Source organism: Phyllostomus hastatus, unplaced genomic scaffold (genome assembly GCF_019186645.2).
Source record: "Phyllostomus hastatus isolate PE091 unplaced genomic scaffold, TTU_PhHast_1.1 phas_scaffold_129, whole genome shotgun sequence".
Taxonomy (NCBI): domain Eukaryota; kingdom Metazoa; phylum Chordata; class Mammalia; order Chiroptera; family Phyllostomidae; genus Phyllostomus; species Phyllostomus hastatus.
The window spans coordinates 10,464,816-10,481,320 of NW_025334009.1; positions in this window are offsets into that span (position 1 = coordinate 10,464,816).

The window sequence follows — 16,505 nt, forward strand, 5'->3', positions numbered from 1 at the left end:
AGGCTGCCAGCAGCAGTGACCAATCCGGAGTTGGCCATACACCCCATGCTCCAGGAGGTTCAGCCAATCACTTGGAGGCAAGTCTATCCCACTGGCCCTTCCAGATCACTGAGGGAAAGTTATTTGTCCTCTCTGAAGCACACTTACTGTAGCTTTAGATTTGCTTTCTTTGCTTGCTGTGCTTCTGTCAGCACCACCCTCTGGGGACTTACAGAATGCTTCCTACCATGTCATTGTGTCTGACAGCATACTGCTTCTGACCAAGAAACTCACTCTGCAATAAAAGAAGCAATACCATGGGTTAATGCCCATGGAACATGTTGGTCTAATTGTATATCCTATCACCAAGAAGCACCTGATATTATTGAAGCCTTGGTTATGGTGCCTTCTGGGAGGTAATAACCTTTTTTGATGCTGCCCTATGGGATGCAGTATATGCTTTGAACTAGTGTCCAGTATTTGGCACTCTTTAGTCCTGTTCCCATGTTGCTGTTTAACCACCCCAGAATCTAGTGGTTTAAAATAGCAACAACATGTATTTTGCTTACAGATCTGTAATGTGATTTGTGTGGGGCTCAATGGGGACAGTTTATCTCTATTCCACTTTTCACTTGATTCCGTTGGGACAGCTAAACATTGGGGGGCTAGAATCATCTAATGGCCCCCTCTCTCCCTCACCTGTCTGGTGGCTGATGCTGAATCTGTACCAGGACACCTACCCACGGCCTTTCCACAGTGCTGTTTGGTTCCTTACAACCTGGGAGCAAGCATCCCAGAAAAGAGAGACTCGGGTGGAAACTGTAATTAATGCCTTTTCTAAACTAACAATGGAAGTCCTGAAGTGCTACTTCCTTAGATATAAGGCTGGTTATATCTAAGGAGGCTCCTTTTATGGGAGAAGTGTCAAAGGATTTGTGGATATGTTTTTAAAACCACCACAGTTCCATAAGCAAAAATTGATGGATTTAGGAACAAAGAAATACTATGCCTAATGGCCCCCACTTAAAACAATGTTAATGGCCTTTCTTTGACATTCTGGGCTTTGCTGGTTTAGAGGTTTGTCATCAAAGAAAGGAATTCTTCAAACAAAGGCTTAACAGTGGTTCCCTTGATTTTAAGCTGAGATTGCTGTCTAACCATGTTGCATGTCTTGTGTCACTGGATAGTTGAGAGAAAGAGGAGAAGAACAAGGTTACAGCATCGGTGGGAGTAATTAACCCTGGTGTGCAGGAATGGGTTTGCTGGGAGACATAGACAGGTAGGTCCATCACACACCCAGGTATCTTAGAAATGAAGGTGTTGGTTGGAGGTTCAGGAACATGGAAGGGCTGGAAAAGAAACTAAGTCATAGTGGAGGGGGAGTCCTCAGGATCAGGGAGGAAATGAGAGCTGACATCTTTATTTGTATTTCCTTTTTTGATGTATCATCTTTACTTTTATGTTTTAACTTATTTTCATTTTTTACCCTTTTTTCACTATTGTTTATAGGGTGTGTGCTATTGTTGGTGAATTTCATTATTTAGTCCGTAAGTTGCAGAGGAATGGTTATCAGCTTGAAGTTCTAGACTTAGAGATGGGGGGATGGACGTAATAACGGATGGAACATTGGATTGACTCCCTTGGAGGGTGACAGAGTTGAGTACATCTTTGATCATATGAAGGGTAGTCGCAGTCTTTTCAGTGACAACTGTTTTTGACACATAAGCATGGAAAGCTGTGGTTATATTGGTGTTGAGCAGCCAAAGGCAAGACTTCACATTTGATGTTTCTGTGGTTTTATTTAATTTGAGTTCTTTTCCTGTCTGAGGAATTCCCCACTGTGTACCTTGCTGGTGGTGAGCACTGCTTACAGAAAGTGAGAAAGACAGTTACCCACTTCTTTTTTTAACCTTCTTACAGCAAGAGTGTGTGCATGTAACCTTAATTAATTAAATGACATCTTGAGTGTTTATGAGAAACTCTGAACTGGGACCATTCAGCTAAGCGGCTCCCAAATTCCTGATCTGCAGGACACGTGGGAGACAATAATGTACTGTTCGAAGTGTCCTGGTGGTGAGGTAACTTGTCATGCTGCAATAGATAACTAAGACATCCTCCCTTCTCCATGAAGAGGGGAGATGTCAGAGCCCCTCCCCAACTCTGCAGAGATATTCTCACCACCGGCCCCATCAATCTCCATTTAATTCTTCGTCTTCTCCTGTGTAGAATTCCTTCATCAATCTCCTGGCATTTCCTGCATAGAAGGATTGGCACCTCTATTTGAAATGTAAGAAGGCTTGACACCTATTACATTGTTCTCAGATTTTGAGACCTTTACATCCTAGACAACATGCAGACTTGGGCATCCTGAAAAGAGATCCACACACACACATTAAGTGAAAATGCAGTAAAATTGAAAAGTAAATAAGAGTTCTAGAAGGTGTCTGCTTCCAAATAAACCACATTTGTTCTCATTAAATTTTGTTCTGGAGGTCGGTCAGTTTCCTTATTTGTAGAGTGGAATAACAACATGATCTCATGTGGTTCTTCTCAAGGTAAATGAAATAATAGCACAGTTCCTGGTGCGTAGGAAATCTTCAGTATATTTTAGATATTATTTTTAATCATCATCTTGCTCAGGAAACATCGCCAAAGTGCTGTAATTTCCTGGGATCGGTTCTCTTTTTAGTTCCATGTAATATAGGCTCTATCACTTCTCTTTCTTTCTTTCCTTTTTTTAAATTTAGCATTTTATTTTTTTTAACTTTTTTTATTGTTGTTCAAGTACAGTTTTCTGCCTGGCTCTATCACTTTTTAAAGTTTTCAGATGAGCTTGACATTTCATTTTTGTTCTTGCCTTCTCTCTTTTTCTCCACAGCCTGGAAACAGATTTATGATTAGGCCTTTTTACAGATTGTCCTCACGCTCAAATACGTACTTTCTGGCTCCACGATCAGTTCCTTCACTGAAAAAGTGAAGGTAACCAGGTATGTCCTGACAGACTTGCTGTCATCAGGGGGATGGGGGAGAAATGGATGTTTTTTAGTTTCTTTGTTTTAATGGTTTAGAGGAATTGATATGTTTTTAAAATTTGTTTAAAAACACAAAATCAAAAGAAAAACAAAACAAAACAAAACACAACAAAAAAACACAAAAAACACACAAAATCATGTAGAGGCTTGGTTTGCAACTGCTACTGTCTGCTAGTGATTAATGCGACAATTTGGATACTTTAAAGATCAACTTTAAAAAGAGTAGAATTTTAAGCCTCATGTTGGTAATGTAGAAGCGCTAAATAAACTTTCGTGCAAGCTGGTCCTGGCATCTCTCAGGTTCATGGAGAGACTGAGAAGCTGTGTAACTTCCTTGTAACTCTTTAGTGATTCTCTACTGAGAAGGGTGCTATGACATATAATAGACTACACGATTATAATTAAATAAGAGTGCATAAGTAAAACAATGTTTACAAGTAAATATAGAGACACAGAATGCTTAAGATATTTACCAAAAGTTGTGTGCTATTTTGTCTTATCAGCAAATCCTCAGGTTTAAATACAGTCTTAGAAGATACGGTACTAAATGACTCATCATTCAACAGTGCATTTACTTTGTAACACATTGGGAAAAATAGCCTTTTATTCTTTCTATCTCTTTCTGTCTATATTTTTACATGCCAGTATTAGAAATATAAACATCTCTTTTCCATTCCAAAAATGTTTCCACCTTTGTCTATTATATCCACTGGAGGGCAGTAGAGAACCATTTAGTCTATCCCTGATTTTGGACCTATCCGGCTGTAACCTGACAAGTCAGACCTTAAAGTGCTTATTTCCTGCTGATAAAATGTCATGATCAAAGGCCTTTTCAGGAAACCTATTTGGTACCATAAAAATCTATAATAGATTGTGAAAACAAAAGAAAATAAAGCAAAATCTATACATCTAGGAACATTGACTAAGTGAGGAAAAAGGATTAAAACTACATAAAAAATGCAATGTTTTTGGTGGGAATTTTATATGGGAGCTGAACTGGCTGAGGCTTCCTAAATTCTAGGCCAAAAAAGTACAGTGGGTGTGAATCTTATTCCACAAACTCTGATATATAAAGATATTATGTTAGATTATCAAAATTAAATTAATGATTTGAACTCCCAGCCAGCCAAAATGATGGAAGTCAACCTCAGCCATTACGAAGGATCCCCTGGCCCCCCGATCCACTGTAAGGTTACTCACAGATCCCAGGGTCATACACTGAGGCACCAGCAATCCTCGGGCCACGAAGGTTGGGGCTCAGATGCCCAGTGTCCTTTGAAAGTGAACAGGCTTCTGGTCTTTCCATTAGGACTGGGCTTTTTTTTAAATTGTTGTTGTTACAGCCAGAAATCCCGCTATCCAGGGTCCCACCCTCCTAAGATCACCTGCCATCATTGGCCAGGTTTTGTCACCAACCTGTATGCTTTCAGCAGTAGTCACAGTCCTTCACTTCCTGCAAAACTGCTGCTGTCACTGACTTCTCTGCCCTACAAAGAGAATTTGTCCCCCACACACCCTTTCTCATCCAGATTCATAGCTCAAATTTTTCCAACTTTTTCCAACTTTTTCAGTGAGCTTGGGCTCTCACTAAAGGCAAGACCAGGGGTAGTCTTTTCTTTTTTAAGGCATTTAATTTCTTTTTTAAGATTCTACTTATTTATTTTTAGAGAGAGGGGATGGGAGGGAGAAAGAAAGGGAGAGAAACATCAATGTGTGAGAGATACATCAATGGGTTGCCTCTTTCATGCCCCCGACTGGGGACCTGGCCCACAACCCAGGCATATGCCCGGGAATCGAACTGGTGACCCTTCGGTTTGCAGGTTGGCACTCTGTCCACTGAGCCACACCAGCCAGGGGAGGGGTAGTCTTTAAAGAGCTTCTGCTTAAGGCCCAGTAGGACAAACCACCCCTGAGATCAGCAAGCACTATAGACTGGCAATCATCAGCACAAGGTGGGCAAGGAAGGAAAAGTACAGCAAGAGCAAAATACACTCTGATGTCTCGACCAATTATCTTCCACAGAAGCGGGCGCTGAAGACAATTCTTTTCCTAGTAATCTCCTGCAAAAACCACAGGCATTCTTTATGCCTCTCAACACCTTCAAAGTGCATTCAAAATTAGGGTTGTGAGTCTGGAAATCTTCCTTTGCTAATTTGTTGTACTTGAATGCCTGCAGAAGCCTTTGAATGGCAAATGCTGTGGGAGGGGCAGTTTCCATGGTGACTCGTCAATGCACCCTTTTTCTTGCACTCACTCCAGTTAGATCTTCATTGCTGAGCTGCTGTGAATGAGAAGGTAACAACATCTGGAGGGCAAGAGGAGCTGTGAGAGATGCAGCCTTTCTCAGCGCAGCCACATTCTGACCCCACTGGGGTGGACTATGCTTGCCGCACGCCATTTCTTCGCGGTTGCCCTGGCCCCACAGTGGGAAAGTGTATTTGCCACACACATGACATAGGGCCAATTCCCTCACTGTAGGAGGAGAGCTTGTGAATGAATGTGAAAAATACCAAACACAATAAAAAAATTGGGCAAAGGACATAAATAGGCAGCTTATAGAAAAAAAATTAATATGCTTGATCTTATTCATAATGAAGGGAATACTTATTTAAATAAGATTCCATTTTTTAAAAGTCCCATCATGTGCAGTGTTGAAAGAACCCATGATTTTATACCCTTAGTGGGAGGGTGAGTTGGCATAATCTTTTTGGGGAGCGAAAGCACAAGTAAAACAATATTTATGGAAGCATTGTTGAGGCAAATGATTGGGACGGATTAGCCGTTGATACTTCCAGACACAGGACAATGAGAGACGAAAATGAGGTTGGGCTTTCCTCACAACCAAGGAATCGTATGCTCCAACTGCTAAATACTGTTAAAGGATCTTTCTGAAAAAAGGAAAGAGAGGTAAAATCACGACTCTCGTGCAGGTAGGAAATGAACACAAGTGAAAGGTTTTCTGTTTCGCTTGTCCTGGAGGAAGTAGGCGGATGTCCCAGCTGATTCAAAGGAGAAGTCCAAGAAGCACCAGTTCACGTGGAGCAAAGGAACGTGGAAGTGAGCGTGCACACGGGGGCCAAACCCGTGTTTCCACCGGGCGGGTGAGGCGGTCTCTCCACCTGGCAGAACTGATCTGCCTGTGAATTCACAGGAATTATTCTGCGCTGTCATCTGTGATGGGCGATCTGTCGAGTTATAAAATAGCTCTCACAGAAGAAGGATGAGTAAGGCTGAGGGTCTGCTACAGTGCAGAGTTGCGCATGGACCGAAACAGTTTCTGTACAAGACTTACATGGTAAGTACAAGGAGTCTGACAGACTGTAAAATCCTGGGGTCCCAGTGACACATAAAAAAGGACATTCAAGTGTGTGTACCTATGTACATGCATATGTTCACAAACACACCGACTGTCCCTTAATGGGGACAGAAGAAATGGGTAATTGTGGCTGGCACTGGGGAGTGGGATCTGAGATGAAAGGGAAACCTACTTTTCATTATCTGCCTTTGTACACGGCTCGATTTTTTGTTTACTTTTGCCATGAGCACATATCATTTGTTCAAGAAAAATAAAAGGGAACCTTTCATAAACCTCAGTGTGACAAATAATAAACTAGCGAAATGTATAAATCAAGCATTGCAGAAAATACGAGGAGAAACAGGTGGAAATGTGGCCGTCATGGCAGGGAGAGCCCGTAACCGGACCTCCCCCTGGTCTGGACAATCGAGCAGACAAAAAGTAGGGCCTGGAAAGCAGTTTCCGACACGATCTGCATATCAAGAGCAGTTTGGGAGCTTCTTTCCAAAAGTGCTTTTATTTCACACGTATGTACGCACGCAAAATAGACTAGTCCGATGACCTCACAGGACCCACTGTCCAACTTCAGCAGTTAACAATTCACGACCAACTAATTCCCCACCCCTACCCCCCTTTTGATATTGAAGCCAATCCCAGAAATCATATTATTTAATCTGTATTTCCTCCAGTGAGTATCTCTAAAATGTAAGGACTGTCTTTAAAAACCATAACCACAATACAGTGATAATTTTTTAAATAAAAAATTCATTAGTACAATGTCATTATCACACCTAAAAAATAATGGTAATTTCTTAACTTCATCAAAGAGTCAGTGGTAAAATTTCCAATTGTTTCCTAAATGTCATCTTTAAAAATAGTTCTGTTTGAATTAGGATCTGAATACAGACAATACATTTCAACTATTTGATATGTTTCTCTTATAACGGATACATTACCTGGAGAGCTTCTAGAAAACATTGTTGTCTGGGCTTCATCTTGACAGTGTTGAATTTTACCTGAGCCCGGTGTTCCTAGAAAACAGCGACGGTTAAGAAACACACGCATGCACACAGCCTCATAAATAATCAGCTGAACTGCATGTTTTCTACTGAGCAATCAGGACAAAGTGCTTGTTAACCTTCTGCCAGGACCCTGAGGTTGGGCTTCCCCCCACCCCCCAAACTGAGCCAGCACACAACTACCTAACTTCTACTTCACAACCTCTCCTAAGAAAAGGCTGGCCTCAGGGCTAAACTATCTCTGCTCTCCTGTCCTACCAGGTCACCCTTGTTCTTCCTAGTCTCATTTACTCCTCTCTGTAAACAAAAATTCTTTTAGCCTAACCCTGGAGAACATACGGTCAGGGCTTCTCCGGACTGCAGGAGTCCTCCTCTGCTTAGTGGCATCGGTGGAACGGTCCCTTTCACCCCTCTCCCCTTTGCAATCATCTTTGCAAAGATTATTACTCCTTACTAAATCTGGATTTCAAAAAAACTTGACAATTCCAAGAAATTTTTATATTATTTTTCTCTAGCTTATTATAATATGAAATGAGATTTGAGAACCATTGCTTAGAGGATGTGAACCATACAATTGCAAGGATAATCTAATATAGTTAGTCTGTGTTCCTCCAGAAAGCAGCTTCCGAGGTGAATCTTGGTGCAGATGGTTTATGTGGGACGTAATCTCAGGATGCACAAGAAAAAGAGTAGGGAGAACAATACAGGAAGGGAGAAACCCCATCCAGGATGCATAAATGAGTAGGTTTCCCCTGAGGATAACTGAAGCTCAATTCCTCTGGGGATTCTCTGAGGAACAGGTACAGTGCACCTTACATCTAATCTCTCAAGGAACAGCAAAGCTGGAAACTACTTTCTCCTGTCCCTCACTGGTTGAGAATTGTTTTGAGGGTTTTGAGTCAGAAACCCTGCAGGGCAGCTTCAGGTAGGGAAGCAGGGATGTATGTGTTCTTGAGATGTCTAGGTTCCCCTGCAGCTGCAGGTACACTCAGGGAGGGCTGAGGAGGTAGAGCGCTAGGATCAAGTGCATGTGCTGCTGTATTGAACTTTATACCTACAGAGAGTATTGCTTTTAAAAAAAGTCTTGCTAATGCCAGTTGAACACCAAAAGTTGACCACAAAGAATCTTGTATAAATTCCTCCAAATATCAATTTTAACTAAGATTTGCTGAATACTTATTGTATGCTAAAGGTTTATACATATTATCTTAATTTAATTCTTAGGACAATCATCTGAGGTAGGTATTATTGTATCTCAATTTCACAAATGAAGAAACTGACTCTGAGGTTAAATATTCTGCCTAGGTGAAACAAACAGAAAAAAAAAGCATGGATTTAAATCCCAGCCTCCTGACTCAAGAATACAAGCTGTTAACCACTATGGGGTATGCTTCCCAACAGATTTTAATCATAACATGGGAAAACTACAAGTTAATAGTAACAATAGTGTAAATGATCCAACAATACCACACATTTGGGGATTTAAAAAATTTCTTTACTGAGAAAATGAAAGCAATAAGAAAAACCTTATATGGCAAAATTTATGCGTTACGATTAAAACTATGATGAAAAGGAATATCATTATAAATAAGAAAGAGCGATACTATATGAATTAAAAATCTTCCCTGGATGGTGTGGCTCAAACAGATTGAATGCCAGCCTGCAAACTGAAAGGTCCCCAGTTCGATTCCCAGTCAGGCACATGCCTGGGTGGCAGGCCAGGCCCCCAGCTGGGGGCATGTACGGGGCAACCGATTGATGTATCTCTCACAAATAGATGTTTCTCTCCCTCCCTTCCCCTCTCTCTAAAGATAAATAAATAAAATCTTTTAAAAATCTTACTCAAAAAGTTAGGAAAACAGCAAATTAATCTTGGGCAATGGAAATAAGGAATGTATACGAATGCCAACAGAGAGGATTTCCAATTCAGGTCCAGATAGACTAACCAGAAGGTTTCCTAACCAGAACTAAATATGTCCTCCTATGTGGACAACCAAATACCAGACGAAGCATATGAAATAAGACCCTCAAGTCAGGCAACAAAGGACAGTGATCCCTGATGGGAAATGAGGGATGTGAGCCCAACTTTGAGAGAGTTTCCAGGCCGTGGTACAGGAAGGGGAACCTAGACAGAGACTGGTAGGCTCCTTGAGTTGAAGAGAAGGAGTAGAAGAGTCTGGAAGAAAACAAGCTAGAGTTCTCAAGACAGCCCAGCAAAGAGGGGAGACCTGCACACAGACAGAAACCCAGACACCTGTAGAGGGTTCTCCTCAAGTATTTAGCATGATACTGATGATCAGTGAATGTATTTGAGGAAACAACCTGAAGTCAGGGAAAATAGCCAAAAGGGTGAGAGGTTACAAGGCCCAGCGATCACACAGAACCAGGAATGGTGCCTGTTCCCACCAGCCAAACCGGGAAACCTGAGGGTTCACAGGGCACTGAGCACAGCATGCAGCAGAGGCTTGCCATGGTAATGGGAAATGATTAACCCTAAATGAGCACTGTTGAAGTCCCACCTAACAAATCTTAAAAGCAAGACCCCAAAAGTTCAAACTCTTTCCAAGTAACTTAACAGTATCACAGAACAAAGCTCAGGAGTATTTATAGGAAGACAAATATCCACACCTAACAAAGTAAATTTTACAATGTGTGCCATCTGATAAAAAATTGCCAGGCAATGCAAAGAAGTAGGAAGATATGATCCATAATGAGGAGACAGATTATTTGGTTGAAAACACCTAGGATTGACACAGATACTAGAATTAGCATACAAGAATATTAAAACAATTATTATAACTCTAAACATATGTTCAAAAACTTAGAGACATGGAAGATGTAAAAACAAAGATTTAAATAAAGCTTTCAGAGATGAAAATTAAAATGTACGTGGACTCTAGGACAACTTCAAATAGCCTAATATAAATATAGTTGGCATTCCCAAAGGAGAGGAGAGCAAGGGAAAGACAGAATATTTAAATGAATAATAGCTGAAAGTTTCCCAAATTTGATGGGAAAATATAAACCTATATATCTAAGAAGCCCCACATATACTCAAGCACCAAAAAAATTGAAGAAAAATGTCACTTAGGTTTATCACAATCAAGTTGCTTAAAACAAATGATAAAGAGAAAATCTTAAAAATAGCCAGAGAAAAAAGGTATGCTACACATTGAGGAAAAAGGGTAAGGATGACTTCAGATTTCTTGTTGAAAACAATGCAAGTGAGAAGATAATGGAGCAATATCTTTAAAATACTAAAAAGAAAAAAAATTCCTATCATCCTAAAATTTTATACCCAATAAAAATATCTGTCAAAAATGAATACGTAATAAAGATGTTTTCAGACTTGCAAAGGCTGAAAGAATTAATCAGTACTACATCCCACACAATAAATGTTAAAGGATGTCCCTCATTCTAAAAGAAAATGACCAGTTGGAAATTGGGGTCTACAAAAGGTGATAAAGACCACCAGAAATGGAATCTTTTAATGTTTAGCTTGTGTGCACATCTCTGAACTGATAGGGGTGCGCAGGCAAAGTCTCATACTTGCAACTTTCCCAGGAGGATTGCCTTTAAAAAATTGAAGCTGTCTTACTCAGAGGTACCTGGAAATGATGCTGCTTTTACTACCCTGGAAGCCCACAGCCAATGACTGACTAAGATGGGGCTATAAAAGCTTTTCCTCTTGGCTCAGGGTGGGAAAAATTCTGTTACAATTTCCTTTCCAGAGTTTTGCATTGGATCCGGACGAAGCTAGATTTCACTTGAAGCCACATTCTTGCATAGCTCCTTTCTCTTCCCTACTCTGTTTCTCTCACTCCCTGGTCAGATTCTCCTAAGAGGGCTTTAAAAACAAATCATATGTCTATTAACCTCTGTCTCAGGCTCTAATTCTGGGAAACCTGACCTAGCAGAGGCATTGAGTATAAAGATATTTATACCCAATATAAAGGCTGACCAAAAGACATCCGTATCAATGGAGCCACACAGTAATCAGGTGAACAGTGATCAAGATGACCATCCTGTGGATGTACGTTGGGTGTCCTTTTTTTAAGCCACTCTGTTGCTCACTGAATGGGTTCATGTATAAAATTGCCATGACGTCAGCAATGCAGGTCAGGCTTGGACACAAGAATATGGACTTTTTTTCACACTAAGATTGATCTGGCTATTGTCACTGTTGAGTGTATAGTATGCTCACAGTGAAGGCCAATGCTTAGCCCCTCATGTGGCATCATTCCCTTGAGGGAAAACTCAGACACCTGGTAGTAAGTCAGTTGTATTGGAGCCCCTTCATCATTAAGTGGATAGTAGTTTGTCCTATTTGATTTTTTTCTGAATATGGATTATTTTTCTCTGTCCATTAGCTTCTGCCAGCACCATTATCCATGGATTTATGGCATTCCTATTCACCATCAAGGTATCCCACGCAATGTTGCTTCCAAACATGGAACCAATTTTATCATAAATAAATGCAGCAAGAGATCCACCTGTCCTTACCATATGTCCCAGAATTCAGAAGCAGCTGGTTTGATAAGATGTTGGAATGGTCTGCTGAAGACTCAGTTACAGCACCAGCTGGGAGATAACACCTTGCCAAGTTGGAGTGCTCTTACAGGATATGATCTGAACCAAAAATAAGTAAACATTGCCTTTTCTCACATGGCAAGAGCACACAGATTGAGAACCAAAGAGTGAAAGTAGGAGGGGTTTCTCACAACTAATAACCTACTTGCAAGAGTTTGGCTTCTCATCTTTGTAGCCTTGGCTCCTCTTCTCTAGAAGTCTTAGTTTGCAAGAGTGGAAGGCTTCCATCAGGACACACAACAATGGTTCTATTGAACTGGAGGCATTTCTACACAATGGAGACAGATAACACTATGTCTGGAACAGGGATTCACTGAGACGCTTCTGAATGCTTGCATGTTCAAAAGGAAAGGTCAGTGTGGGGGAGATGGGTCATAACAACCCCCAAAGGAAAGATTATTGAGGATTGAAACCCATTAAGAATTAAGGCTGGGGTTGCCTCATCGGGCAAAGAATTTTAACCAGCCAAGATTCTGATTGGAGGCAAGGGTTGTGTGACATGGGTAGCCATGGAAGAAGGACATGTGAAATGCCAACAATGGCCTTTTTGATCAGATAGGATATTGAGAACTTCTAAGGTTTTTAATTAGTGATGCTACCCCCCCACCTTTGCCTGTATTTTTTTTTCAAAAAGAGTTTTGGTGGTGCTTACCTTTATAATTTAATTCAATGGCAACCAGGTTATGAGGAGACATACCCAGACCCAATGGTGCTGTGTATCCCTTGGGGATCCTAGACTTGATGTGGATAAGATGCTAGATAGCATTTGCTCCCCCTTGTTGAGGAGAGGGTGAGAGCATCTTTATTTGTAGGACATATCTTCTGCCTAACGTTTTTGTTGTGTTCCAGTTTATTGAGAGTGATGCTATTAGCTAGGAATGCCTGAGGCACTCCCCCTGCCCTATTACTCTTAGCAATCTTCCACACACATTTCCTGTGGCATATCTGAGCGCCACAGGTGGAGGTGGAGGGGGAGGACCTGGGGCTCTGCCTTTATTATGGTCTGAGGGTAGTCTGTGTAGGGTTTCATGGGTTTACCCTTTATTGGCTATTTTAAAGCATAAGAGCAGGAAATAGGGGGTGGGAAGGGAGAAGCGGGTTCATTCAATCAGTTATCCAGGTTACCCAGGGTTTTCTGAAAGAGGGACCTTCACAGATGGGGAGGGCCTAATTCCTTTTCTGTTTGTTTTCCAAGTAGGTGTGTCATGTAGCTAGAAATACGTTCACGGATGTCTTTTGAAATGGATGCCTTGGCAATCAAAAGCCTAATGTCAGGCACTCACACTACAGGTGGGTGTTAGGTAGGAGCACAAAGTAACTTCATGAGAGTTAGGTATGGGTTGAAGGATGAGAATAAACGCTGAGTAGAAGGAGGGGTGGTCTGGGCTGACCCTGTGCCTTATGCCTCACCCCGTCCCTTCCGTGATTGCTTGGGGCTTGGCCCCTGCAGGCTGCATTTTCCAGACTCCCATGTCTGCTGAGCTCTGGCTGGTTCAGCCAATGGCAGGCACTACTGGGAGACTGGAGAAATAGGAAGGAAGAAGCCAGGGAATGTCTACCTCCTTGCTTCCTCTCTGCTGGATCTCTGGCGGGGGCTGTTCCCTCCATAGTTTAGCTGTGGCACCTACAAAGTCTTGTGTATGTGACTTTGTATGCGTGCTAAGCCTTTGAAATGTGTCTTTGAACTGCTACATTTGCTATATCTGCCAAGAAAAAAAATTGGAGGACACCATTAATTATGCAGTCTCTTAAAGGTGGTTTTCTCTAAGTGGTGGCATTATTGATGACTTTTTGTTACCTGGTTATTTTTTAAAAGAGAAATATATGCTCCTGACACCTCCATTAATGCTCTTTGATGTGTAGTGCAAACTGTCACCTGGTACTTATTTTCATGTGTTCCTAATTGCAGCTAATCAAGCGTTTACCTTTGCATTTACAAGCTCATACTGCAGATACGTTTTTAGCCATCCTTAGTAAAGAAACATAATTGCAGTAGAAACCATAGAAATGAACCTAAGCAAGAGATGAGGATCACCATTTATTAAGCATATTTCCTTTTTTTCTAGCCACATAGAGATCAGGAAGAGAAAGCAGCATCTTTTAAGATGCATCTTTTTAGAATTTATGAAGCTTGGAAGCTGTTGGCAGAGAGCCCAAATAAAAACACCGTGGCATTTGCATGTAAAGAAACTGTACCAGTACACTAATTCAACAAATAGGATTATGTACTATTTAATTTGTAAATGTAAAAAACCAAATCAAATGTTTTCATTTCCAAAATGTTTTTATTTCTGTGTTGAAGATAAAAGAGTTACCTTGTCTAGATCAGTCCAGCCTGCCTTTGCTATTCAGAATGTTACTGGTAGCGTGCACAGTGATTTTCAGACTTAATTGTGATCTTGGTGACCGTCAAGTGCAGCCCTGTAACTTAACAGGGAATTGAGACCAAGTGCTGTGGTAGATGAGTAAGTGGCAGACCTAGAACCACAACCCATCTTCTTGACTCTCCCTTCTTTGCTTCCTATAAACATTAGTGGTTCTCAAGTGAACAGTGGTGTTTCTTCAAACGACATGTATTCCTCCTCGGCAGTCCTACCCTGTGATTCTTTTATGCCACCCCCCACTGAGAATCTTCCACTGCTTAAATACAAATTTAAAATCCAAAATGTACTATGATGGTGGTCTCCAAATCATAAGACTAACCAAGCTGCTCTCTCTTGTGAACTAATCAATTCCGTTTTGCAGATTCTATTCTTTATGGACAGGAAAAAAATAGGTGTATAGGATATGGAAATACTGTACCTTCTACATGTCTCTTCTGAACAAATTAGATCACACCTGTATGCTAGGATTTAAAGATAACTTGAAACGCCTGTTCTTTTTTTTTTTAAGATTTTATTTATTTATTTTTAGAGAGAGAAGGGAGGGAGATAGAGAGAGAGGAACATCAATGTGTGGTTGCTGGGGGTCATGGCCTGCAACCCAGGCATGTACCCTGACTGGGAATCAAGCCTGCGACACTTTGGTTCGCAGCCCACACTCAATCCACTGAGCTACGCCAGCCAGGGCTTAACGCCTGTTCTTAAGAAACCTTGTTTTTGTTTGTTCCTCTTCATTCATCTATTCGTTTTCCAAAGCTGCGCAGTAGGCCCAGCATGTCCCCAGGCACTGTGACCGGGCCCCAGGGGCACAGGTCCTCGCCCATAAGGAGCTGGTTGTCAATGCAGAGGTTTTCAAAGTTGACGTCAAGAAAAAAAAACACGGAAACTCCTCCTTGTATTATATTTTTCTGTTTTCAATTTTTATCTTTAACAAAATTGTGCATGATTAGAAGCAAAGAGTCAAATAGCCCTACAGGGCTTCCTGGGAAAACACTAGCCCCCACTCCTCCATTTCCCGCTTCCCAGAGGCCACCACTTCCACTTCTTCACTTCCGTATATCTGAAGGACATGCTTATATTTCTGTATCTTCTTCTTCAGAGCTAGTGATTATCCATTGGCCTCCTGATGCAGGAAATGAGCACTTGGGTACCTCCCTTTGGCCAGCCTCTCTGTAACAACCTGGTCCTGTCCCAGCGCAGTCACCCTCAAGAGAGTGCGAAATCTTGTCATCCATCCTGTAATCCAGTCCCTGCCTGGCTTTCTCTTACTTTCCTGTAATCTTCCTTTTGTTCTCGCCTAAATTCCAAATGTAGACGAGAAACAGCAAAACTGTCTTGCTCTATAGCATTTCTCAGATCTTGCTTTCTAGCAATGTTGTCAGTTTGGCTCAAATAAATCCTTATAAAAATTCTCTACAGGTTTGGATCTTCTTATGTCGATAGGTATCCTATGATTTAACTCACTTCTGACTCTGTCTGCCTGGAGATAACGTCAGATCCCACAGGTTAAGGGCTCATTCCCACAAAACAACAGTCACAAGTCCAAGTTGTCACCCTTGTTCTTTCAGCACCCCCCTTGGGTTCAATTATTCTGCTACAGCAGCCCACAGAACTCAGGAAAACAGTTCACTTACTGTTACTGGTTTATTATAAAGGATACAACTCAGGAACCGCCAGATGAAAGAGATGCATAGGACAAGGTGTGGGGGGAGGGGCGCGGAGTTTCCATGCCCTCTCCAGGTACACTGCCTTCCTAGCACCTCCAGACTGATGACAACCTGGAAGACTTCTGAACCCTGTCCTTTTTTTAAAAAATTATTTATTCATTTATTTATATTTTTTGTAGAGAGGGGAAAGGAAGGAGAAAAAGAGGGAGAGAAACATCAATGTGTGGTTGCCTCTCACGGGTCCCCTGCTGGGGACCCGACCTGCAACCCAGGCGTGTGCCCTGACTGGGAATTGAACCGTGACCCTTTGGTTCACAGGTCGGCACTCAGTCCACTGAGCCACACCAACCAGGGATGAACCCCGTCCTTTTGAGTTTTTATGGAGGCTTCATTATGTAGGCATGATTGATTAAATCTTTGGCCATTAGTGATGACCCGTACTCCAGCCTCGCTCCCCTATCTGGAGGTCAGAGGGTGGGGCCGAAAGTTCCAACTCTCTAATCACAAGGTTGTTGGTCCCTGGCAACCAGCCCCCATCCTGA